The sequence below is a fragment of the Canis lupus genome, chromosome 34, assembly GCF_003254725.2.
Source record: "Canis lupus dingo isolate Sandy chromosome 34, ASM325472v2, whole genome shotgun sequence".
Lineage (NCBI taxonomy): Eukaryota > Metazoa > Chordata > Mammalia > Carnivora > Canidae > Canis > Canis lupus.
In genome coordinates, this window is record NC_064276.1 from 22343658 (window position 1) to 22369111 (window position 25454).

Here is a 25454-nt window from a genome sequence, read left to right on the forward strand (position 1 = left end):
GGTCATGTGAAGACATAAAGTTAATCATCACACTAACTAGTGCCTTCTGATTATTTAGATTCTAAGGGCTTTATTTCCATGGCGTCACTTAGTAATCAGAAAGCCAGGGGGCTAGGTAACAATTACTATAGATGTGGAGACTGAGGCCTAGGTAAGGAAAGGAGTTTACCCAAGTAACACAGATGGAAGAGTTGACATCCAAACTCAGTAGGTCTGGCTCCCCGGGCAAACAGCTTATGCGGTGTCCTGTGCTAACCTGCAGTGCATGCTTCCCTTCCACTTCTTCACAACTCTCAAAACCACCCAGAAAGTGGGTGGCCACAAGTTGATTCCACAACACGTCCCCAAATCAGAGTCATATCAGAGTGAAGGGTAGATGTGCAGTAAGGGTAGTAATTAGGTGAACAGGTGAACAGAGGGTCCAATCTTGGTGATTAGGCATCTGAGGCTCCACAAAACAAACTGTAAGCAAAAGCAGTTTTGACACTGACAGAGATCCTGGCTCCTGTGGTGGCGGTGGTGGGGACACCAAGCCAAAATAAATGGCAATGTGATCAAGATCATAGTTCTGAATACCTTGGCCTTTAGGTTAAGACAGAATTGAGGATAAGTTACTGCTTTCTTCCAGCAGTAGACATGATGCTACGCAAGGCTGTTAATCTCTCTGGGTCTCTTTTTTCCCCATCGGTAACTAAAATAAATATACGTAACTCACAGTGTCATAAAAAATTAACAGAGTTGAATGACATAATGCCTGTGGAGTGCTGAGCCCTGTACCCAGAACATGGGAAGTATATGATAAGTGGTAGCTGTACTGCAAGACCCTGGGTGATCGTCCCATGGTCAGAGATAGGCAAGCTGTGATTTCATCATGTTGAACTAAATATTTGAACTAAACTCCCAAGAGAAAGCATTTTAGGCAGAGGAAAGAATTTGAACTGAAATGCAAAGCAAAGGTACAAATGTACAAGCTGCATCTCAGATTTGGCCTGAATATGCATTTTGTTTGAACTTCCCAGTAATTTTTCAAAAACTAAACTAGCTGTAGCTTTGAAAAATTGGAAGATTTATCCTAAAAAATATCTAGAGCCTGGTCAAAAAGAGATGGAAATATCATGCAGCTCTGCATGGGCTCTGTGGTTTCCCAATTCTCCACAGTGTTTGCTTTTCCTATATTACTTCTTTGGACCTTGTAGGCTTTGAGGGCCAATGTACACACAGGAAGTGCATGTATAAGTAGTTGAATTGACAAGGCTTGCATGCATTGCCATGGAGTGTGGGATTTATCATCCATTAGGCAGTAAGTGATCACAGACTTATTTTTTTGAAGATTTTATTCTTTTATTCTTGAGAGACAAAGAACAAGGCAGAGACGTAGGCAGAGGGAGAAGCAGGCTCCTTGTGGGGAGCCTGATGTGGCACTTGCTCCCAGGACCCCAGGATCATTCCCTCAGCCGAAGGCAGACACTCAACCACTGAGCCACCCAGGTGTCCTGTGATCACAGACTTTTAACCGAGGACTTGAATGAATGAATTTGTGTTTTATATTATTCTGGGCTGCAGGAGGCAGAGAGAGAAATCAGCTAATCCAAAGGCTGTCTTCATAGGGTAAGAACAGGTTGGTGAGAGTGTTTGAACCAAGTCAAAGTCAGCAGCATTGGAGGCAGAGAGAGAGAGAGAGAGGACCTGCCAGAGATGGGTGGAGATGAAACTTGCACACCTTTGTGTGATTTTACATATTTATAATTTATGATAATTATTTTTGAAAATGCTGGATGGTTTTGTCCACCAGCATAAGGCAGAGACACATGTGTCCTTGAAGGAGAATTTTAGATGGCAAATAGGACTCTCCCTCTCTCTGTTCTGACCATTTCAAAGATAGAAGGGAAGCTGGACTTTTTGGTTTTACACAGGATATATGTCTTTAATGTGGCTCCTTCCTATGAGATATTCAAAGACAATTGTATTATGCATGATCATTGTCTGTAAAATGCAACACACTCTATTGTGTGGAAGAATAATAAGCCTTAAGACAAGGAGGATTGGTGAGGAAGAATAGGTATTAGAGATTATTTCCAACTAATATGTAGATGTGAAGGATGATTTCCACCTGGGGATATTTGGATTTTTTTCTTGAGGGCGATAGGAAGGCACGAAAAAGTTTTAGGACTAATGAGGTTTATGTGATAATGTTTTTAATAACATTTCTCAGGAGAGGGAAGAATGGATTACGGAGAGAGATTGTGGATTCGGACAACAGTGAACTCCAGTTAGAAGGGTGTGACTATAAACTTGGGGTCGGGGGGAGCCCTGGAGGCCAGGATCTGGGGTCCAAATTGGGAGAAAAAATGGGAATAATTGCTTAAAACAGTAGGATGGGATTAGGTCATTGGTATGCTGGAGATTAGTTAACTTCCTGATCAAGGGACTATTAAAATATTGTAGGAAAAACATCTCAACTTTACCCCCTCAATCATATATTGTCAGAAAGCAAGATTGTATGTAATTCCAGGTGCTTCGGCTATAAATATTTCCCAATTCAAGAATATAACACCTAATATTTATTAAGTCCTGATTGTATGCTCACTGTTCTAGGTCCTCTGCCTGAGGCTTTTAGAAAACACCAATTTAAATTCCCTCTATTTTCTGAAAAACTATACTCTCATTGACAAATTTAGTTGTAAGGAATAAACTACTTATTAATTTATTATACCAACTACACTATTTTATAGTACTAACGAATGAGTTATCATTCATCTTCTAACTGATACTCACTGGCTGTGTGTCATAATCAAGTTGTTGAAGGCAATGTGGCAAAAATGACAAAAATCAGGGATTTTATCTCCAGATTTCCTGCATTCCAACCCTGGCTTTGCTGGTTGCTAGCTGTGTAACATTAGGCAAGTTGCTCACCGTCTTTTGGATCATTTCTTCACCTGAAAAATAAGGATACTAGTATTATTGTCATCACCAGGTGGTGGTAAGGAGAGCGATGTTACATGGAACATGTTTAGAAAATGGGCTGGCCGTATTAACTTTCAGTAAGTCTTATCTCTTATAATAAAGATGTGGGAGGAATATGATGAGGATTTGAACCAGCACCTAAGAGTGAGGATGGAGAATGGGGTGGAGGTGAGAGATTTTTGCAATGGGAGAAGCTGCCTTATTGTGCCATAAAATGAACTACACATAAACAATTAAGATCCCAGAACCCATATAAAAAATCAAAACTAACTGAAATTAATTTCCAAAAGCACATGGATATGTATATACTTTTACCTTCAAATTAGAAACAAAACTCTGAAAATAAAATCTGCCATTGTTTCAGCTCTCACTCCCATCCTACTTTCCCCCCGAGTCTGAGAAAACCTTCAAAAAGATTACTTATTTTATGAAAGTTGCACAAGGTAGAGGTTAAACCGGGTGGAAGCAGAATCAGTGAGTAAACATGAGAAAATGGAAAAGGACAAAGAATGTGGCATTGCAAAAGTCCCCCAGTTAGGAGCAAATTTGAAACTGATTTTCTGTAACTTTGACCTTTGCAGTAACACACATTTTGGGGGTCAGGGTCGCTAGGTGTGAACAGTTTCCTGGTTGGATAACCCTGGCCTTACTGCTGGCTGCAGAGGTCTGGCCAGTTGGAATTTGTCTCCAAAAAGTTGGTATCTTTCTCTGAATAACTGTCTTCTCCACCTACTTAATGTTGACGGTGGTGGCCACACGTTCCCACAAGCTCTGTTAAATATTTACTGAGCACATTGTTTACTAAACAGGGCTCCATCCAGTAGTTGGAACTTGCAAAGGCTTGTTTCTGATTTGTTCCATTATTATTCTGTGAGAATATAGGGGAGCATTTAATTATAATTCAGAGAATAATTGTGCTCTCCAGTTTCAGAGCCACGAGCCACATGTGTCTAGTTGAATTTTAACTAATTAAAATTGAAATTAAGAATTCATTGTCTCCGTTGTACTTGCCATATCCAAGCACTCAGTATAGTGAACAGCCCATACACAGGACAATTGCAGATGTAGAACATTCCATCATCTCAGATTTTGCTATTGTTTATCACTGTACTAGAGTGTGCTGGTCCCGGTTCTGCAACCCATCTGACAAAAAACATGGGCTCTGTGCTTTTAAAAATGTTCTTTTTTATATCCCTCTAAAAATGAATTATTTTTCTATGGATATTGTAACAAATTACCTCTGAGTTAGTGGCTTAAAACAATGAATTTATTATCTCCCAGTTCTGTAGTTCAGAAGACTGAACTGGGTCTCACTGGGCTAAAATTAGGTCGTCAGCAGGGCTTTGTACCTTTCCGGAGGTGGTGGTCCTTTTCTTTGCAGATTCTGGAGGCTACCCACATCCCTTGGCTCTTGACTCTCTTTCTCCATATTCAGAGTCAACAACTTTGAACTAAATATTTTTCTCACTACCAGCTCTCTACTCCCCTCTCTTTTGCTTCCCTCTGCCACGTATAAGCATCCTAGTGATAATGTGGTCCACTGGGATAATGACAGTTAATCTCTACATCTCCAAGTCACTTCATAGCAACCTTAATTTCCCTGTTGCCAAGTAATGTGGCCTACTCCCAGGTTTGGGGAATTAAGGCACAGACATCTTTGGAAGAGGCCGTTATTCTACATGTCTTGATGAGTAAATGTTTTGAAAAGTACAGTGATCTCCCTTTAAGAGAGAGTTACATAAATAAATTATAATTATTTATATGTCTGATTTAACAAAAAATATGATTATACCCAATGAAATAATTTAATGAGACAATATTTAGTTACAAGAAAAATACGATATTAATAGATGCTGTGGGCACCAGACATCCAGGTCCAAGATTCTAAGAGCTTACATGTATGGACTCATGAATGGATGAGTGAGTCAAGGCATTAATAGCGCCTTAAGAGTAGGGTGGGATAAATGAGGGAAACTTGGTGAATATCAATCAGGAAACTTGGGGTTCTCTCCCTAGCATAGCCACCTTACTCACCTGTGCAATTTCTCTGGATTTAAGTTTTTCATGTGGAAAAAAGAGACCAGATAAAACTCTCTCTAAGGTGCCTTCCAACCCTTAAAATTTTCCTTTATGAATTAAGGTGGAAGGGAAGATAAAACTCTAAGACGGTACAACATTAAGCAATGCAGGATTGCTTCATATTCAAAATAAAGCACAACAGTCGGTACAAATTAAACAGAGGTGATTTAATCAGAGATAGCAGAGCGTGTCTTCATTTTTGTTACTGATAAGATGCATTAAGACTGAGGAAGTAGGGAAATTGGGTAAAAATAGTCAGCCAGAGTCTGGGAACTGTGATTGCATCAGCTCTGCTTTATTAAGAACCAAGATTAGAAGGAGCAATGGCAAAGGAACGAACAGTTGTATTTCCAGTTGGGCTAGACTGACATTAATTATTAGTCTGAAACATGTGTAAATATCTTTTCATTTTTTTGCTTTATTTTAAGCAGATGTTTTGAAAAGCAGATGGATATTGTTGCCATGAGGAGAGTTATAATTCTGTCAAAGGCTATCAGATGTTACCCAAACACACTTTTGTACTCATCAAAGTTCATAAATAACTGAGACTCTCTATGCTAGAGGCATTAACATGTCTGTTACATGTTATGCAAGTGCTCACTGAAAAATCATCCTAAGGAATGAGGTAAAGGCATTTTTTTCCATAAAATTCTACAAGGAGAAGCTTTTTGACAGAAATACATCCTGGGTTTGAGAACTCTGAAGAACCACAAATTTCAGATCAAGGTATTTTAATCATTTTGTCTAAAAGGGTGTTTATTCTAAAGATCAATCAGATTATTAGAATTCATTGAGCCAATGATGGTCTAAATTTATTAAATTAACAGTGTTGAGTACCTTAAAACACTCTAACTGAAGTGTATCCTTACTCAAAGACTATAGATAAAATTACACGTACTATCAACTGGAAAATTTCCCTTATAAGGATTGAAAACTAATTAGATAAAGCTATTATATGATAATCACCTGTATCCACACTTCTTTCTTTATGTATAATCTATCATCTGTCTGTGAAGTTCTGTGACATACTGTGCATCCCATTGAACATGCCACACTTCTTAAAATCCTATTATAATTTGCAATTCTTCCTCTTATTCTAAAAAAGAAAAAGAAGCTCCCTCTCCTGGAGCTGATATGGTTTCTCATTGTCTATTACAGTCACTCAACCATTTATTCATCTTTCATATTTTTCAAGGACCTGTTATTTCCCAGGCACTAGAAATATAATGATGAAAGGCTCCTATCCCAGTGTGGATGACAGGCACTTGGCCATACCATTATAATGTGATATGGTAAATTCTATGAAAAATGTAGGTAAAAGGTTATGGAAACGGAGTGGAGGGGCATATAAAACCTGATACAGGAGGGAGAAGAAAGAATTGGCATTAAAAAGATGGTACTTAAAACTGAATATTGATGGATATGAATAAATCATTCATTCTTTCTTGCATTCATTCACTTATTGCAGCTCTGTCTCAAACAGTGAAAAAAAAAAAAAGCCACCCTTGTCCTCAAGCAATTCAAAATCGACCCATGAAATAGATTTATAAGAACTACAGTATAACATGACTGCTGTTAGGATAAAGTTACATGTGTGAGTTTGGCACAGTAGGGGTAGGGCAAGAGGTGTACTGAGATTGGGAAGCAGAACATCAGGAAAGAATAAAACTGTTTCAGAAATAGAAGTCAGGTGGTGTCTGGGTGGTGGCTCAGGCAGTTGAGCATCTGCCTTTAGCTCCAGTTATGATCCCAGGGTTCTCGGATCAAGCCAAGTGGGGCTCCCTACTCTGCCAGGAGCCTGTTTCTCCCTCTTCCTAGCCTCTTCCCCCTGCTTATGCTCTCTCTGTCAAATAAATAGATAAAAATCTTTAAAAAAGAGAAATTTCCTTCTTTAATAAAGAAGAAAGAAGAAGGAAAGAAAAAGAAAGAAAGAAAGAAAGAAAGAAAGAAAGAAAGAAAGAAGAAAGAAAGAAGAGAGAGAGAGAGAGAGAGAAAGAAAGAAAGAAAGAAAGAAAGAAAGAAAGAAAGAAAGAAAGAAAGAAGAAAGAAAGAAAGACAAGGAAAAGAGAAAAAAATACAAGTCAAGGCATATGCTATATTAGATAGGGAGGCAGGAAATAGCTTCAAGGCAGGCGAGAAAGACCCTGTGAAGATCCCACCATGCTGAGGATTTAGGGCTTTATCTGTTAGGTTACGTGGAAATCCTGAATGATTTTATGTATAAGCACCTTTTCTGTGGGCTACTATACATCCACTCTGTAATCATCTCCACTCTGCTCTGTGTCCCAGGAGGTCAATCCTTATAGTTGCATCAGTGGACTTTCTTGGCCTCCGGCTTTGACCAGCAGCTTTAGGAAATCAGAGAGATGGAGGGGAGTGGCAGCAGTGTGGCAGCTGCTATTAATGCCCTGCCCCATCTTCTTGATCCGGATGGTACACTCATCCCCCAGATGCTGCAGGTGTTGGCTGCCAGCATTATATTTTAGCAGCAATGAGGAGAGGCCTTGGATAGTGAGGGCTGTTTTATTAAGAGATGCCTAGGAAGTTATGCAACCCTCTACTTCAGCAGTGGCTGGTAACCAGTGGTTGGCTGAAGCAAGGATCTTGACAGCCCAGCACCCTTGGATCTGGGTAGCGCAACCTCTGTAAACAACCGAGACTGCAGAGCCCTTAGTGGATTCAGGCTGAGGTTGAATCTCTCCTCAAACTACACCCTTGTCTAGTTTCTGCCTTTGCCTTAACCTGTTTCCCTTGCCCCTTTAAAGGTTTTTCCTGAGAGCACTTCCTAAATAAATCATTTGCATAAGATTCTGGGCCTCAGACTCTGCTTCCAGGGAGCATGAATTAAGATAATTGGTACCAGAAACTGTCTTGTAGAGCAAACTCTAGAATTTTAATTTTGGAGTTGGATCATACGCTAGCCGGGTGGCGGTAAAGACTCTGTCCCTTGTGATAAGTGAAGTGTTGATAGTTCCTTGGATGTTGTGGCAGTACAATTACTGAGATGATGGAGATACATTAGCTTTTATAATGGCTCTGGCATTTGAGAGATACAGGAAAAGAATATAATTAAAAATGTGGAATTGAGTGGCAATTGATGGGTGCCCACTGCACATTCAGAAGAAAAAATAAGTAGTCATCGATTTAAAACTAACTGTGAAGGCCAGAGGTCCTCTTTGGCAGATTCTTTTTTTTTTTTTAAATTAACTAATTAATTAATTTATTTATTTATGATAGACATAGAGAGAGAGAGGCAAAAACACAGGAGGAGGGAGAAGCAGGCTCCATGCCGGGAGCCCGATGTGGGACTCGATCCCGGGACCTCAGGATCGTGCCCTGGGCCAAAGGCAGGCGCTAAACCGTTGAGCCACCCAGGGATCCCCTCTTTGGCAGATTCTTATCACTATACCTGGAGGGCATACTGAGCTGGTGAACAGACATAGGACCTAATGTGACGATGGGAGAACTTCATAGAAGCTGAGTTCACAGCCTAGGTAAGACTCTGGATGCCATGATAGGACAAGTGTGCTTCAGAGAGTGGGAGAGATAAACCATTCAAAAATTAAGTGACTTGTCACATCTGTGACACTTTTAGGGGACAACTCCTCCAAGGTAAAAATTATTGCAACTTATCCATCCTACCACTTAAAAAGAAGCAAAGTGCAGCATATGCCACGCTTGGGAATATATCATTGAATGATGTAGTAAGTGATGTGGAAAGCTGCCAGTTTTCAGTGGAAGCCCTAGGCAAGAAAGGGCACACCCAGTCCTATTACCTGGTCTATGATCCAGAAGATCCTATAATAGTGTAAGAGTTGTCGGTAGGAGATAAAGATGTATGTGGAGTCACTGGCAAGACCCAACAGAAGAGTTTCAAAGCCAGTAAGTGAGATTCTAGAACAAGATTATGCCATCCGCAGTAGAGAACAGCATTCAAAATGCAGCTGTTGAGCATGGCATATCAGTCAGGGTTCTTCAGGGAAACAGAACCAATAATACATAAAACTCATTTATGAGAAGGCACCTGGGTGGCTCAGGCAGTTGGGCATCTGCCTTCCACTCAGGTCGTGATCTCAGTCTCCTGGGATTGAGCCCCAAGTAGGGCTCCCTGCTCAGTGGGGAGTCTGCTTCTCCCTCCTCCTGCACTTGTTCATTCTCTCTCTCAAGTAAATAAAATCTTTTTAAAAAGTTATTTATTAGTAAAATATATGAATTTTATTCATATTTATAAAGGGAATTGGCTCATACAATTATGGAGGGAGAGAAATCCTATGATCTGCCAACTATAAGCTGGAGACCCAGAAAATCTGGTGGTATAACTCATTCCAAGTCCAGTGGCTAGAGAACCAGGAGCACCAATGTCCTAGGTGCATTGAACAAATTCACCCTTCCTTTGCGTTTTTGTTCTATGTAGGCCCTTAATGTTTTGGATGATGCCCACATCCATTGGTGAGGGAGATCTTCTTTCCTCAGTTTACTGATCAAATGCTAATTTCTTCCAGAGGCACCCTCACAGACATACCCATAAATAATATTTTACCAGCTATCTGGGCATCCCTTAAATTAGTCAAATTGACATATAAAATTATTCATCACAGGTTTACCTCTTGTCAACTTGGCATTTGTATGCATGTTCTTGAAGTATATTTAATCTCCAAATAAAAACATTAAGAAGGTCATAATTCCACCTTACATGATATAACTATTCTGTATATAACTGAAAATGCCCAATCCCTTCTCCAGAAGAGATGAAGTCCTTGAGTGATGTATACTCTTCTCCTCACATCCCATAACTGAAATATTATAAAATTAATAATACTTAAATACTGATGTAAAGTCAATAAATTCTATGTTATATAACAGGGAAATATGAGATGAAAGAAAACAAGGATATTTGCTTAATATGTGTATATATACAGAGAAACTTATTCATAAAAAAATTAGGAGGATACTCTCATGATAGTTCTATGCCTTATTTCTGATGCTGATCATGTGGTCATAACTGGTATTTATAACACCCTTCTTCTACCACCCATTCTGTATTCCCTTTGCCTTCAATGAACACCTCAGGTGGTCATGGTTCTTTACCTGGCAGGGTGACCCAAACCTTCATTCCTGAAGAGTCTGGGCTGTTAATAGTCCTACCTGGAATGACTTGTAATTTTCTATTGACCTTAATCACAAGGCATGGTAATGATAAGAGATGCCCTACAGAATCTCCTGTATTCCAGGCATACTCTTCCTTACTTCCATTGTGGAGTAGTGGTCCAATTTCTCCTTGGTAGTAGGGATCACAGGGATATTAAATATTGGCCAAAGGACATCAAGTAACCAAGACACCAGGGCTTCTCATTGTGAACTGGTAGCTGTCTGGCTGACCAACACATACATTTTAGCAGCTCTAAAAAATTATTCTTAAAGTGGAAAGATTGCACCTTGGATGAGCCTTAAGCAGATCCAAAGGGCATAAGTAAGCTGGACAAACAAGTGCCCCACACTTTCATGTCACCTAACACAGTCTCAACAGATACCAGTCATACAGCTCACAAATGTGACCTGTTGGGTGAATTCTCACTAGAAGAAGAACACATCCTTAGATGATTCTGCTTTGTATTTTAATGTGGGCCCCAAATCCACTGCTGTTACAATATAACCTTACTCATGGACAGCCGTGAAAGATAGTAGTAATAAGGAAAAAGTAGGTGGAGTTTTGTTCAGTATTATCCAATTTTGTTGAGCAACACATGTCTCAAAGTAAACATAACAGATTTATGGACAGTGGTGAATGCCTTGGCTCATTTGCTGGAGATATGTAGGGAGAAAAACTGGCATATTCAGGACATGGAGGTACAGGGAAGAAGAATGCAAATAGACATATGGGAATAGGCACAAAGTGGGAGGAATTTACCAGCATATGTTAACACAGTTCAGAGAGCATCCACTATTGAAGAGACATAAAACCACAAGGTACAGAGGATGACTGGTCTGATAGATTATAAATCAACCTCTGTGCTTACTCAAAGGACTCATGAATGGAGTAGTCATGGTGACAGTGATGGGGATTATCTATAGACCCAATAGCATGGACTCCATTTTCTCATGGAAGCTGATCCAGCTCGTGCCATAGCTAAACACTGAACCTATCCAGAAACAAATTCTGATTCTGAGCCCTTGATATGATACCATCCTTTGAGGGAATCGAGTGGACACTTGAAGGCAAGCTTATAATACTGGACCCTTCTCACCCCATCAAGGGTAGTAACTTGTGAACAAAGTGACACCTAGTCTGAGTATGTATTTACCTTATCTGTCAGCAATATCCCAGTCAGAACCACACGCAAGAGCTCACGGAGTGGTCTACTGGATCGGATTCCACATAATATCACCTCAGACCAAGACATCCTCTTTATTGCAAAGGGGGTGTGGTAGTGGGAACATGGCAAAAGAATCCTCCTGGTACTTCCATATAGTCAATGATTTAGAGGCTGCTGACTTGACAGAGGATGGAGATGCCCATTTTAAGGTATAGCTTTCAGGACCAGCTTAGAGATGATACCCTGTATTAGGGCCACTAGTCCTCAGAAAGGACTACATTTGTCCTAAACCAAGGCCATTACATGGTACTGTGTCCCAAAGAGATAGAATACATGAGTTCAGAAATGAAGAGATGGAGGAAGGCATGACCCCAATTAGCCATCATTCCAGGGCTTACCTGAAAGAATTTGTATTTCCTGTCTCTTCTACTTTAGATCCTATAGATCTAGAGATTCTTTTTCTAAGAGAAGGGGTTCTTCTACTCAGAGACATGCCAGAAGTGCCACTCAACTTAGTTATGGTTGATATCTAATCACTTCAAGCTCTTCAAATAGACCAACAAGCAAAACAAGGAGTTAGTATACTCACACAATTGTATACACTGGGGTATTTGAATACACACTGGGGTATCTTAACCCGATTATCCTAAGGAGGTAGGGTTGCTGCTACTTAACAAGAGGAATATGTTGGGTGCTAAGGTGAACTACAGGATATCTCTTGGTACTTCCAGGATGAACTTTAATTATAAAGGAAAGTGCACCAATCACGGTAAAGGAATGGTAGCCAGGGTATCAACGCTCAGGGGTGAGAGTCTGAGTCATCTCACCAAACAAGGTACCTTAGGCCATCTGACGTTCTAGGTGGGAATAAGAGGAATTTAGAAGGGGAGGAGAAGGAAATGATGAGTATCACTTACAAACTTGAAACTAATACCGGCAAAGGAGGCAGTAATTCATCCTGCTAATGCTCCTCTTCCAAGTTTCCCTAGAACTTGAGACCAACCCAAACTATGAAGAGGCTGAGAAGAGATGGGAAATGCTAATTGTGAGAAGCACATGTATCTGAGAAGTACAAGTGATGGGCTGTAGCAAAAGCTATGGGACCTCTCCCGATGCCCTTTTGCTGAGCCAGTGCACTCACACCCCAGTGGCTGCAGGTTTTAGCTGAACTGCTCAAACTGGCCTGTTACTCTGGGGAATTGCCCCAGGAAGCTGCCACACCCAGCGATTTCTGAGAAGTTAAATGGTCTCCTCCCCCTTGGGTCAACCAATAGCTAATGTCTGACTAATGCACACATCAATGCAGCCCTCCTCTTTTGGGCAGGAACACCTCTGGCTACAATCTGTTCTACGTACAGCCTCCTGTGGGATTAGAGTGAGCCTAACTCGTCCTGAAATCGGATTTTTGACAAGCTCTGCCTTTAGCCTTCTCTCCCTCTTCTTACTCCCTCCCAGATTTCAACTGAGTACTCCCTCATAAATCACTTGCGCGGACTCTGTGTCTTACCTCTGCTTCTAGGCTACCAGATTTGATGGCTGTGCTGATGGCTCATCCCTCTACTAAGGACCACAGTTTCCTCTGGCTGTCATTTCCCGTAGCTGCAGCCTCTTGCTGGAGTTTAATAAAAGGCTTTTTCCCCTTTTCCAGTAGGATATGCCTCATGCTGGTGGCTTTTTTCCTGTTGATAGTCCTGGGGTCTTTCCCATTCCCTCAGTCTTGTTCACCTCTTTGCAAACAGTCCCTTCATTTAATTCTTCTCAATTCCCCCATTTCTGTGACATTAATTTCTTGTCGCAATCCTGACAAATTAGATGGGGACAAGCAGGGAGTCATCTGATCAGGTTTATGTTGGAAAGGTCCATCTGGCAGCAGTATGGAGGAGAGATTGAAAAAAAAAAAGCAGTTTATAGGTTATTGTAATAATCCAGAATGTAATTGAAAGTGTTCAAACTTCAGTATTCATGGAGATAGCATTTTGGGGGTATGTTTGAGAGACAGCAAGGCAGTAAAATTGGTTTAGAGATGAAAATGTCCTAACACTGAGAGAACTAAAACCACATATATTGTCTTATGAATTCGGTAAATAATAACTGTGTTCTTCAGATAAATTTACTCTTATCCTCTAGGAGCTTGTGGTCTTAATGGAATATCATGCCTGTTCTGATAGTTATTATACAAGGCAAAACAAAATGAGTATTATACTAGAGTTCTAGGCAAGAGACTGTGAAAGTGCATAAAAAGGGATAGCCATCGTTCTAAGGTTATAAAGTACAAAATTGCCTAATTTCTATAGCTAAACACATCTTCAAAGAAATTGTTACATTACCCAAACAAATCTGAGTAACTCCTTAAAATTACCTCAAAAGCCGTACGTGGATATTTAGCATTCATCTCCCAGAGGCTGTTTAATTATCTTAATCACCATCACTACTGGTGTTAAAAGAATTACAAAGAACTTGCTATTAAATATTATTTGAACAGTCATTGGCATTTGATGAGTTTAATGTGTATATAATTGCTAACTCTAAATTTTTATATAAGTATAGTGGAGTAATGAATATAGGCTATGTATGTAGACTTCATAATTACACAAACCATATATTTTATTACATATTATGTATTCTGTATATGTGAAAATATAAAATATATTAAAATTATATGTTGAAATTGCATATGAATATCTCATCTTAGCCCAAGTATTTATTTTGGCAAAATAAAGAATTAAATGACTAGGTTATCTTTTGCTCCTCTAGAAATGAGTAATAAGCAAAAATATGAAAATGTAAACAAATACCTGAAGATTTCGGAAAACAGGGTGGCTCTAAGGTATGGTGGGTATGAGGATAAACGTCTAAAGAGAGGGTTGTAGGATAGCTAACTAAGCTATGAAAGCCTTATTGTCTATGCTAGAAATGTCATTGGAACTTAGTGGCTGATTGAATATAGCAGAGAATCTAGGTTACTGTGAGTTTTCCAGTTTGGTTGACTGATTGGATATAATTCAACTTACCCAGAACTGTAAGTAGAGTAAATAGGAAGAGGAAGATTGGCTTTTGCTGAGAAAAGAATATAGGAAAAATAGGCAGAATTGTAGGTTCTGAGGAAAAGTTAACCCAATGCCAGTGTCGACCCTGGAATTTGTGGATTTATTTGGTGGGTAAAGGAATCTAAGGACATCCCTCCTTGCCCAGGCACACACACCTGCTGTTATCCAGGTGAAACCGCACTGTCAGTTCCAGTCTCTTGTTCTCCTACCCACTCTGCAGGCACCCAGGGTGGATACTACTAGAAAACAGGTCCTTTGCAAATTCTCTGTTCCTTCTGTGGTGTATCTCAATTTAGGAAATTTCTCTTCTTCTCTTCTTCCTGAGATTACATACTCATTGCACTGCAGGAATTTAATTTCTCCTCCCTTAGTTACACATTCTCTCACTGCACTTAAGGAATTCCAGTTACTTCCTATCATTTTTTAATCACCCTATTTGGCAAATCTTTTGAACATACTCTCCTCTCATCACTATTCCTGTCCTCTGAAAACAAATCTAGCATTCTCCCCAAGTCCATTCCCTCAGTTCTGTTCTCTCTCCTTCATTTATTTTTTAAATGTCCTGTTCCTGTCTCTCTTTAATGAAAGCAGCAGAATGCCTTGGAAGAACTCTTTGGAAGGGAAAAAGAATTCTGGTTCTGGTTTTGCCAATGGTGGCTGTTCAGCTTTGGGCAAATATTTTATCTCTCTGGGCTTCTGGTTACTCATTTGTGAACTATAGGAAGAGGCTGAAATAAATGCACATTAGCAACTTTCCTATCTGTAAAGTTCTAGGACACTTAGTTCACCCTAATAGTTCTGATAGTGGATCCATCTATTCATCCTTTATGGATCATGATTTTATGTTTGTTATTATATTTGTGGCACTGTATTTAAATAACCTCATTCATTTATTTAGGTAATACATATTTATTAAGATAGTGCTGACTATATGCCAGGTACTGGCTCAGCTCAAAGAGCAGGACAATCGTGGTCAGTCCTTTTAGAGCTTACTGTATAACTAGGACTACAAATGAACATTCACAAGTGTGATGAAGGTAGCAGAAGATACAAGTAGAGGGTACTCAGGGATGCAAGACAGAGGAGTGTCTCCTCATCAGGGAAGCCTTCCTTAAAGAACTTCAGACAGAGTCCCAAAGGAGAGGATCCTGGGAAGGGAAACGAAGAATACTCCAGACAAGGAATAACATCTTAGAATGCCTGGAGACGAGAGAGAATAAGGATTTGAAAGAAAGTCTGGATAGCTGGAGAAGAAAGAATATAGAAGCAAGAAGGAAATAGAGGTAGGTACGTGGTTAGATTTTGTTCAGGGCATTCTGAATGACCTTAAAGTTTTGAACTCTATCCTGTGAGCAACAAAGAGCCTTTGCAAAGTTTTAAGTAGGGACAGTCCCTGCTTATATCTACATTTTTAAGAGTTTCAATCTAGATTCATAATGATAATATAAATAAAATAATATAAATAAAATAATAAATAAAAATATATAAATATATATATAAATAAAATAATTTTTACTGCATGCTTACTATAGGCACAGCTGTAAATTATCTAACTTAATTCTCAAAATGACCATATTAGTTTCCTAGGGCTGCTGCAATGAATTGTCACAAAATGAATGGTTTAGAATAACAGAAATTTATTCTTTCACAGTTCCAGAGGCTAGAAGTCTGAGAACAGGATATTGACAAAGTCATGCTCTGTTTACAGAATCTAGGGGAGAACCCTTCTTTGCTTCTTCCTAGCTTTCGGTGGTGGCTGACAATCCTTGGTATTCCTTCACTTGTAGATTCACTAATCTCTGCCTTCATCTTCACATGGCCCTCTCTTATGTGTCTCACATCTTCTTCCCTCTGTCCCTTTGCATCTAAATTTCACTCTTTGTTGGGACACCTGGGTGTCTCAGTCTGTTAAACCTCTGACTCTTGGTTTCAGCTCAGGTCGTGGTCTCAAGGTCAAGGAATAGAGTCTTGAGCCAGGCATCAGGCTCAGTGGGGGAGTTTGCTTCTCCCCCACCCATTTGCCTCCCCCCTCACTTTTTGTCTCTTTCTCTCTCTCTCTCTCTCTCTCTCTCAAATAAATAAATATTTTATAAATAAACAAATTTCCCTTGTTATCAGATGCACACTAATCTAGTGTGACCTGATCTTGATTACATCTGCCAAAACTATTTCCAAATGATCCCATTCTGCAATTCTGAATCCATATGAATTTATTTTTATCTAAGCTACCACAGCAACTGTGAAAGGTTAACCCAATTTGGGACACCAGGAAACCGAGGCACTGTGAAGTTAAGAAACATGTATAAGGTCACAAAGTCAATATGTGACCAAGGTGGGTGGGCAAGGAGATCCCAGTAAGGAAACTATTGCAAAGTGATGGGGGTGATAGTAGTGAGACTGGAAATGTGGATCATTCTGATAAATATTTTTAGGATTTATTAGATTTATTTAACTATTTGAGAGAGAGTGAGAAAAAAAGCCTGAGCAGGTTGGTGGGTGGGGGGGAGAGGAGGAGGTGGAGAGCTTAATTTAGGACTAGATCCCATGACCCTGAGATCATGACCTGAGCCAAAATCAAGAGTTGGTTGCTTAACCAACTGAGCCACTCAGGCACATCATGATAATTATTTTAAAATTAGAATGAATAATATATGTTAAAGGTTTGATGTGAGGAATAAATAAGAGGAAGGAGTAAAGAAAAACTACAAGTTGCTGACATGAGCAACTGAATGGAATTTCTATCATTTACAAACCAGAGAGAGCACCGGCCAAAGGGTAGGTTTGGAGAGAAAAACGGATAGATTCAGGGTTGTCAATGTTGAGTGTGGTACCCATGGGGCATCTGATTGTAGATGGATATAACTATCTAGAGTCCAAGAGAAAGATTTGGGCTAGATCATCAAAAAATAGAATCATTCCTTCATCACTTATCAAATATTTATGAGTATCTAACAAGTGTAGTCACCATTATAGACAGCAAGGACACAGCTAGGACAAAAGACAAAGTTCCTGCTCTCATGGAAATGTCATTCTTAATGGGGGAGACAGACAATAAACAGCAAAAGTAAATAAGACAATTTCAAATAGAAATCAGTGAAGTGTAGACAATAAAAACAAGTAATACAAAGATTTATGATTGGTACAGTTTACTTTCTTCAATTTAAATGATTAAAGTTGGTTTCTCAGGCAGCACTGGTGGCTCAGTGGTTTAGCACCACCTTCAGCCCAGGGCCTGATCCTGGAGACCCGGGATCGAGTCCCACGTTGGGCTCCCTGCATGGAGCCTGCTTCTCCCTCTGCCTGTGTCTCTGCCTCTCTCTCTCTCTCTCTCTGTGTCTCATGAATGAATAAATAAAATCTTTTAAAAAAAGTAGGTTTCTCTGAGGAGGTAATGTACAGGAGCTGACTTCATGGGCCTAAGTGTACAAAAACCCAGAAGCAAAAATGTTTTTGTAGTTTGTGAGGAACAGAAAGAAAGTCAGCATGGTCGAAGCATAGGGTATCAAAGGAGTGAGGGAGGATAATGGAGATGAGGCCAATACATCAAGGTCTGTAGGAATTCTTAAAATTGTGTGTGTGTATGTGTGCCCGTGTGTGTGTGTGTGTGTGTGTGTGTATGTGTGTATCTTTGGGAATAACATAAAGCCATGAGAATGGGGACACTAACAGAGAGAGGGGAGAGAAAGCAGACTGAGGCCAAAGAAAGGCTTACCATTATATGTCTCATGAAGAAGAGGCAGTCAGACCATAAAATAGGAAATAATATACCTTCATGTCTACTTCCCCTATTAAATTGAAAGTGCCCACAAAGTGCCAAAAAGTGTCTTGTACAAAATTATATCTATAAATATTCAACATATTAATTTCAGATAGATGAAAGATAATAGTAGAACAAAGACAAGATAGGACCCCCATTTGTGGTATTTTTCATCAATGGTATAAAGTTCTTCTTTTTTTTTTTCCTGAGTTTACATCCTTGGCTATGTGACTTTACTGGTTTTTGCATGAAAGTAATATAGTATGAATTCCCAACCCTTGAATTTCATAGGGTTTGTTTGACTGTGTGGCTAGCATTGGCCAGTGGCATGAGGTAAACTAAGAGTGTGCCAGTTCTGAGTGTGAATGTGAATGTGTGTCTCTTCTTAGACTCTTCCATATCTGCCATCATCTGAGAAAGACATGCCCCAGCTAGACCCAGGAAGAAGGAAAAAGAAATACATAGAGCACAGCTGCTCTATTATGATGCCCCATCAAGCCCATCCCAGAGCAAAGGACCCTGGCTAAGCTGCAGGTATACAAATGAGTCCAGCCCTGTCAACTCACAGGCATAGTAGTTAGAAAACAAAGGTTTGGTGTTAAAACTGTTCAGTTGTAGGATGGTTTGATACACTGCAATAGCTACTGATTCACCAGTATTTGAAGTGGTGACCTGGTTGGACAAGCTATAGGATAATGAGGTACTGATCGGTGAGTCAGGGAAGGGCATGGAAAAAGCAGTTAGTCATCTCCAACATCCACAATATTTCATAGAAGTCCTAAGAGTCCAGTAGAAATATCTGCAGAGTTGGTTTAGAAAGGAACATACTTTTGAGAAATGATTCATCTTATTCCCTGTATGAAGCCTGCTAAATTAACCCAAGGTCTAGGGTAAAATGATTAAGCTTTTCTACATGAGGGCAGTGCTTGGTGTTTACGAATCATCATTTATGATGACAAATAAACTGAATTATAGATGTTGGATTACATTATTAAATTACTTACCTTCTTAAAGATATTGGAAACAATTTACTCAATGTTAAAAAAGAAAAATGGCAAAGCCTATTTCTAAAAGCAACCCAGAATTGTTAATTCCAATTTTAAATGTTGAAAAAAGTAGTAGAAAATTGAGAGACCCATTCAATGGTCATGAAAAATATAATAAGCCTAATAGTAAAGGAGATGGTGTCTGGAGTCAGAGATATACCAGATTGAATTTCAGCTTCTCTGCTTACTTAGCTGTGGCCACCATGAGAACACACCTCCTGAAATTACAGGGAGCATAGCTTACTAATGGCTCTGGCTACTGGATTGAAATCCTTTCTCATGTTTGGGTTGAAGCCATGCCTTCCATGGGCTGCTCAGGCCAATGACTGAGAATGGCAAACATACTTGGCTAACCCTTTCTCTTTTGTCAATCACTTTGGCTCAAGGGCTCTCAACAATTTTGCCAAAACTTCCTTAAACTTCAGGCAAGCTAGGATGAACCCCTAGTCAACCCCTACTCACCCAACCCCTACTCCCACCTCATCACCTCCTTCATTCTGAGTCTAACTTGTATTATGGTCTGCCTCCTTCATCTCCCTCAGTATTTTCTTCCACACAAACATTTTCTCTAGTAAATATTTTGCACATTTAATAGCGTCTTGGCAGCCACTTCTTAAAGACCCCAGAATAACGCTCTGGCCTCCCTGAGTCTCAATCTCCTCACTTGTAAAAGAGAACCTATTCCATAGTATTATAATAAGGTTTAAAGGAACCAATAAGTTTAAAACAAAATTGTACACTGATAGGCTTTTATAAAGGTTGAATTAACTAATGCAACCTTTCATTATTCATGTCATTATTATTATTACTCCTTAAGGGGTGGTTATTATTTCTTGAGTCAGAAACATGAAACACATTAGCACATCTTGGGCTGAGGACTACTAGGAAGAAATAGATATAAAATAAATGAAAAATGGAAACAAGCTATATGTACAATTAACACAAATATAAAAGTTCAAAAAAATCATCAAGGCCTCAGGCTATTTTATCTAATGGCCATCTAAAGTGAAAGATGGTATTCGATCCCAGGGTGAAGTAACCTGGCTTTGGTGTTACAGAGCCACTGGAGATTCAATGCTCTTTGATTATGGAAAAATTCAAGAGCACTCAGGTTAAACCGGGCTATCTTCTCCCAAATATAAATCAGCGTGTCAGGGAGAGGTCTCGCAAATGCAGCAAAATATTTTTCTTGGCTTGAATTATCCCGATAATTACCTACATTCTGTATTTTGCTTAGGTTGAGAGCACACAGGTAATTAATGATCTTCATTTGACAGTGATTACAATTTGGGATCATGATTTACTTAACATTATTTGTCTGAAACTGAAAATGGAGGGCAACTGAAGGAGTGAGGTTTTTTTCCTCAAAGAAAATAACTTAATAAAACTTAATAAAAGAGTTCAGGATCACTTCTTTCTATGTCAAACGTAATTAAATATGTTTAAAGAATAAGAAAGGATTACCAAGGGAGTTTAGTTTTTCTTTTTTTAGACATCGTGCCTAGTACATTAATTCTCAATAAATATGTTGCATTTAATTATGTTGGAATATTTCATATATAGAGTACAGGATTGGGATAATCTTTATGCAGATCCGCCCTACAAATCTAGGTGGAAGGATGAAAGCAGAATGATGAACAAGTTGAACATTCAAGGTCATTCCCAGCTTTAGGAATATTTATGACACTATTTTGGAATGTTTAATCCAACCGTAAATTCCATTTTATGTAGCAAAGTGCTGTTTAAATTACTTATCCCAGAAAGAGCTAATCAGGTTAGCTTCTAATCATATAATTAGAAATCAAATTAGCTATGGTTGAGAAAAGTTGCACAAAAAACTGCTATATTTGAATGTGATGGCTTGGTTGCTTTCTCTTTCTTTCTTTCTTTCTTTCTTTCTTTCTTTCTTTCTTTCTTTCTTCCTTCCTTCCTTCCTTCCTTCCTTCCTTCCTTCCTTCCTTCCTTTCTTCTTTCTTTCTTTCTTTCTCCTTCCTTTCTCCTTCCTTTCTTTCTTTCTTTCTTTCTTTCTTTCTTTCTTTCTTTCTTTCTTTCTTTCTTTCTTTCTTTCTTTCTTTCTTCTTTTAGTGGCTCATTGGTATAAGTGAAGGCTATAATTCCAGGACATCTAAAAGACCTTGAAATGCTCTATTGCTTTCAGAATAGTTTGGGACCTCCAGTGAGCATCTTTTAAGAGTTCATCAGGACTTTGCTGTTTTTCTCATAACAACTGCCTCCAGGCAATAGGTAGATCATTGGTTTTAAAGTTATGGTAATGCTGTTATTTCCTGATCTGCTTTCCTCTTTCTTCTGCCCTTCTCTCTGTCCTTCAAAAATAGTTGTCAGACAGACCTGAGTGTGGTCCCGGCTCAGCATATAGAAGTTATGTGGCCTAAGAAGGGTCCTTGACCCCAACTTCATCTAGATTTCCTCCTCAATCCTTAATAAAGTACTAAGCCCATAGTAAATGCTCAATAATATTTGTTGAGTAAATGATTTTATAAAATGAAATCAACACAGCAGGTACCCCAAAGAATTACCACAAGGAATCATACAAAGGCACACAGATTGCCCCATATTTGGCAATACTATAAGTTGCTTATTATTATGTTATTAGTGATATTAAACATAAGATGTGTTACCTTGATCCTTAACTCATAACACCCGTAACTGGGTCACGTAGTGGAAGTCTCCCTGCTTTTAATCTTCAACCCCTACTTTCCACAGTACTGCCATGTTACTTTTCTATTTATCATGACAAGCCTGTGACCTCCATGAATGTCTCATCTTTTATGGATATGGCCTTCAAACACCTAACAGTAAAAAGATAAAATAAAATAAAAATTAAAAAATTAAATATGTACCTCAAAAATATGTACAATTACTTATTTATAATATCCATGGACCACTAAGATGTCATACTACTTACATTACAAACACCTAAAAATAAACCTTAAAAAAAATCTGATCAAGATGAAATGTACGCTAGTTTAAAAGGTTTTGCTAAACATAGTGGGTCTGTTGTAATATTCATGCCAAGATGTGTGCATAGAATAAAGTCCATTCAATATTTGAAGTATCAAGTAGTCCTCTTGATATGTCTTTTTTTTTTACTTTTTTTGGTTTGACTCTACCAGACCTGCTTGCATTTTAATTTACAAAGTTGCTGATAAAGAGCCAGTTCTCATATTAAAGGTGACAGCCCTGCTGTGTTGGTCTCCTATGGCTGCTGCAACAAACTACCCGAAACTTGGTGGCTTAAAAGGATAGGAATTTATTTTCTCACAATTCTGGAGGCCAGATGTCTGAAAATATTTTCACTGGGCTGAAATCAAGGTGTTGGCAAGGGCTGCAACTCCCTCTGGAAGCATGCTCTGGAGGACAGTCCTTTCCTCGCCTCTTCTAGCTTCTGCTGGCTGCTGGCAATACTTGGTTCATGATCACAAATTCTCTGCTTTTATGATGACATTGCCTTCTCTTCTGTCTGTATCAAATTTTCCTCCAACCCGCTTTTATTACGATACATGTGATTGCATTTAGGGCCCACCCTGATGATTCCAGATAATTTACTTATCTCAAAATCCTTAACCACAAAAAAAAAAAAAAAGAAAAGAAAAGAAAAGAAAAGAAAAGAAAAGAAAAGAAAAGAAAGAAAGAAAAAAAAAATCCTTAACCACAGCCGCAAAGTCCTTTATTCCTCCCACCCCCATATAAGGTAACAGTCACAGGTTTCAGAGATTGGGACATAGGTATCTTGGGGGTAGAGAGGGAGCACATTATTCAGCCTACCCCAGTTTCTTTGCGGATATGTTTAACAAGCCTGGATAGGCAAGAATTCTGAAATGGCTCCTAAAATTCCCATTCCCTGGTACACATGCCTTGTGTAAATCCTTCCCCTTAAGTATAGATGGAACTATAATTTGGACTTCATTCCCGTAATTCTATTTTCTTACATGGCAAATGGATTTTGAAGCTGCTCATTAAGGTCCCAAATCTGATTATTTTGAGTTAATCAAAAGGAGGACTATCTGGATAGCCCCGACTTAACCAGGCAGCAGCTCTTAAAGAGGAAGCACTCTGAAGCTTGAGAGAGATTTTCTCTTGCTGGTCTTGAAGAAGATGGAAGCTGCCATGAGTTCTACAACTAAAAGCAATTGAATCCTGCCAACAACTTGAAAGAGTTTGGAAGAAAACAGTAAGGCTCCCAAAGGAGGGAAGCCCCAGTCTCCACTTTGATTGTAGCCATCTGGTGTAGACACCAGAGCAAAAGATCCATCTAACCCATACACAGACTCCTGACCCATGAAGACTGTGAGATAATAAGCAATAAACAGGTGTTGTTCTAAGCCATCTGCTTGGTGGTACATTGTTAGTTAAACCAAGAACTAGTAGTAGAATAGCAGCATAAAGCCTTTTGTGAGAATTAGGATAGCTAAAACTAGACAAAGTTGTTCATTGATATGGATACATGCCAATGGCAATATGTGGCTATATTCTCAATGTAAATAAATGAGAGGCAGTACCACTGTCACCCCCTTGGCCTTGTGGGCCTCCCAATTTATTCATCTTAGGGTACTTTGCTTACTCATGTTTGACTTCTGGCTAGTTGACCTAAAACTAGGATGTCTGGCAGATCTAGCAGTATCTGAAATCATTACCATGACATTTAAGGACCTCTACAATGTGATTTCAACCTATTTTTGGAACACTCTCCCTATCCACCTCCCATCTTTGTGACCCATTTATTCAAACAATGATGGAACACTCCCTGATATCCAAATGTAGAGTTTTATTTTCCATATTTTCTAAAACTCTAGTTCAACAGCTTCTCTAAGAATGCCCTGTTTCCCTTCACTTGCTAAGTTCCCTCTTATTAATCAAGAACCAGTTCTGACCTCTTTGGGAATCCTTTTCAGCCAACTACCATTTTTAGTATGGCTGAAATTTGTCACATCTCTTTCCAACAGGCCGTTGCATGTTCCTTTGGTATAGCACATTTATCACATTATCATAGTACGTTTTTATTGAATTTAGTACTTGGTTGTGAGGCTGTAAGGCCGCTACATTTTATCATTGTCTCATTCCCCCCTTGTGGTGGACATCTTCACTTCTGATGATAACACACATTTTTTTCTTTGGGAAACGATTCTCCATGTGTTTTGTGTTGACCATCAAGGCTTCTTATTCCCATGATGGCAAGACAAGTGGACCAATCATTGTACCCTGATGCCGAGGCCATAGTCTGTGCTGGCATGTGACTAAAGCTGAGAAACTAAGAGCTTCGCAGCTCTTAGTTTCCCATTTTTCTACTCGTTAGATAGGATGCTGCCCAATTCATGAAATGCTTAATAAAACCAATGACATCTTCAAAAACAAACAAAATTGGGAAATAAGAGCCCTTTCTACTTTTTAAAAACGATGCCAGTAGAGAGCTATTTTATCTTCTTTAACTGAGATTGTGGAGGACATAAGCCTCAGATTACTTGAAATGGTAAGTCAAGCCTTATGGAGTTTCTGCCATTAAGGAATGAAGCCAATAAATAGGGAGAAACAGAAGAGATGGGAAATTTTCAAGGATTTATTACCCCGGATTTGGATGTCCCCAAAACTAGATCTATCCATGCCCCTTCTGAAACTTTTTCATGTCAGCTCATTAAATCTTCTCTTTGGAGTGGATAATTGGATTTCCATACATTTTGCAGAGTTCTGCTTGAACACATCTGGGGTACTTAACAAAGTAGACTGGTTCACAGAAGGTGTTCACGTAGTTGTTCAATAAATAAGCATTATTCCAAATGTCTTGTATTTGTTGGGGGAAGGTATACTATTATTTTTCCCTGCAGAAAAGAAACTAAAAGAATCTCAAACATATATAAATCATTATGAAATTATTTTTAGAACTCTTTTGTGTTAACCTTACTCTTCCATGCAAAAAACCTCTAGTAATCTGGCTTCACTTTCTCACATCGTCATTACATGTTTAGAGGTAATTACATGTCTATGATAAATAGGGATTGCCATGGCTAGACTCAGACTCACTTGCTTTTGACTTGTTGATGCCTTTCATTTTGTTGTTTTTGTATTTTTTATTTTTACCAGTAAATTGATTTCTGTGATCTTTCTTTACCCCACTTAAGTCAAACACTAAAAGACTTACTGACTTGTTGAAACTATCAAGTCCTAATGCTTTAAACTTTTGATTTAGGGATAGAAGGGCAATGTGCTTATGTGCTTCTGTTTACTCATTAGT

General features: G+C 39.0%; 1 protein-coding gene across 1 annotated transcript in view; it reads left to right on the forward strand.

Moving 5' to 3' along the window:
• Positions 1-15372: 15372 nt before the first annotated feature.
• Positions 15373-25454, forward strand: part of CLDN16 (claudin 16) — a 74245-nt gene continuing 64163 nt past the window's right edge. Inside the window, exon 1 of the mRNA XM_025425350.3 lies at positions 15373-15687. The gene's annotated coding sequence lies outside the window, so the exon portion shown is untranslated. The remainder of the gene's footprint in view (positions 15688-25454) is intronic.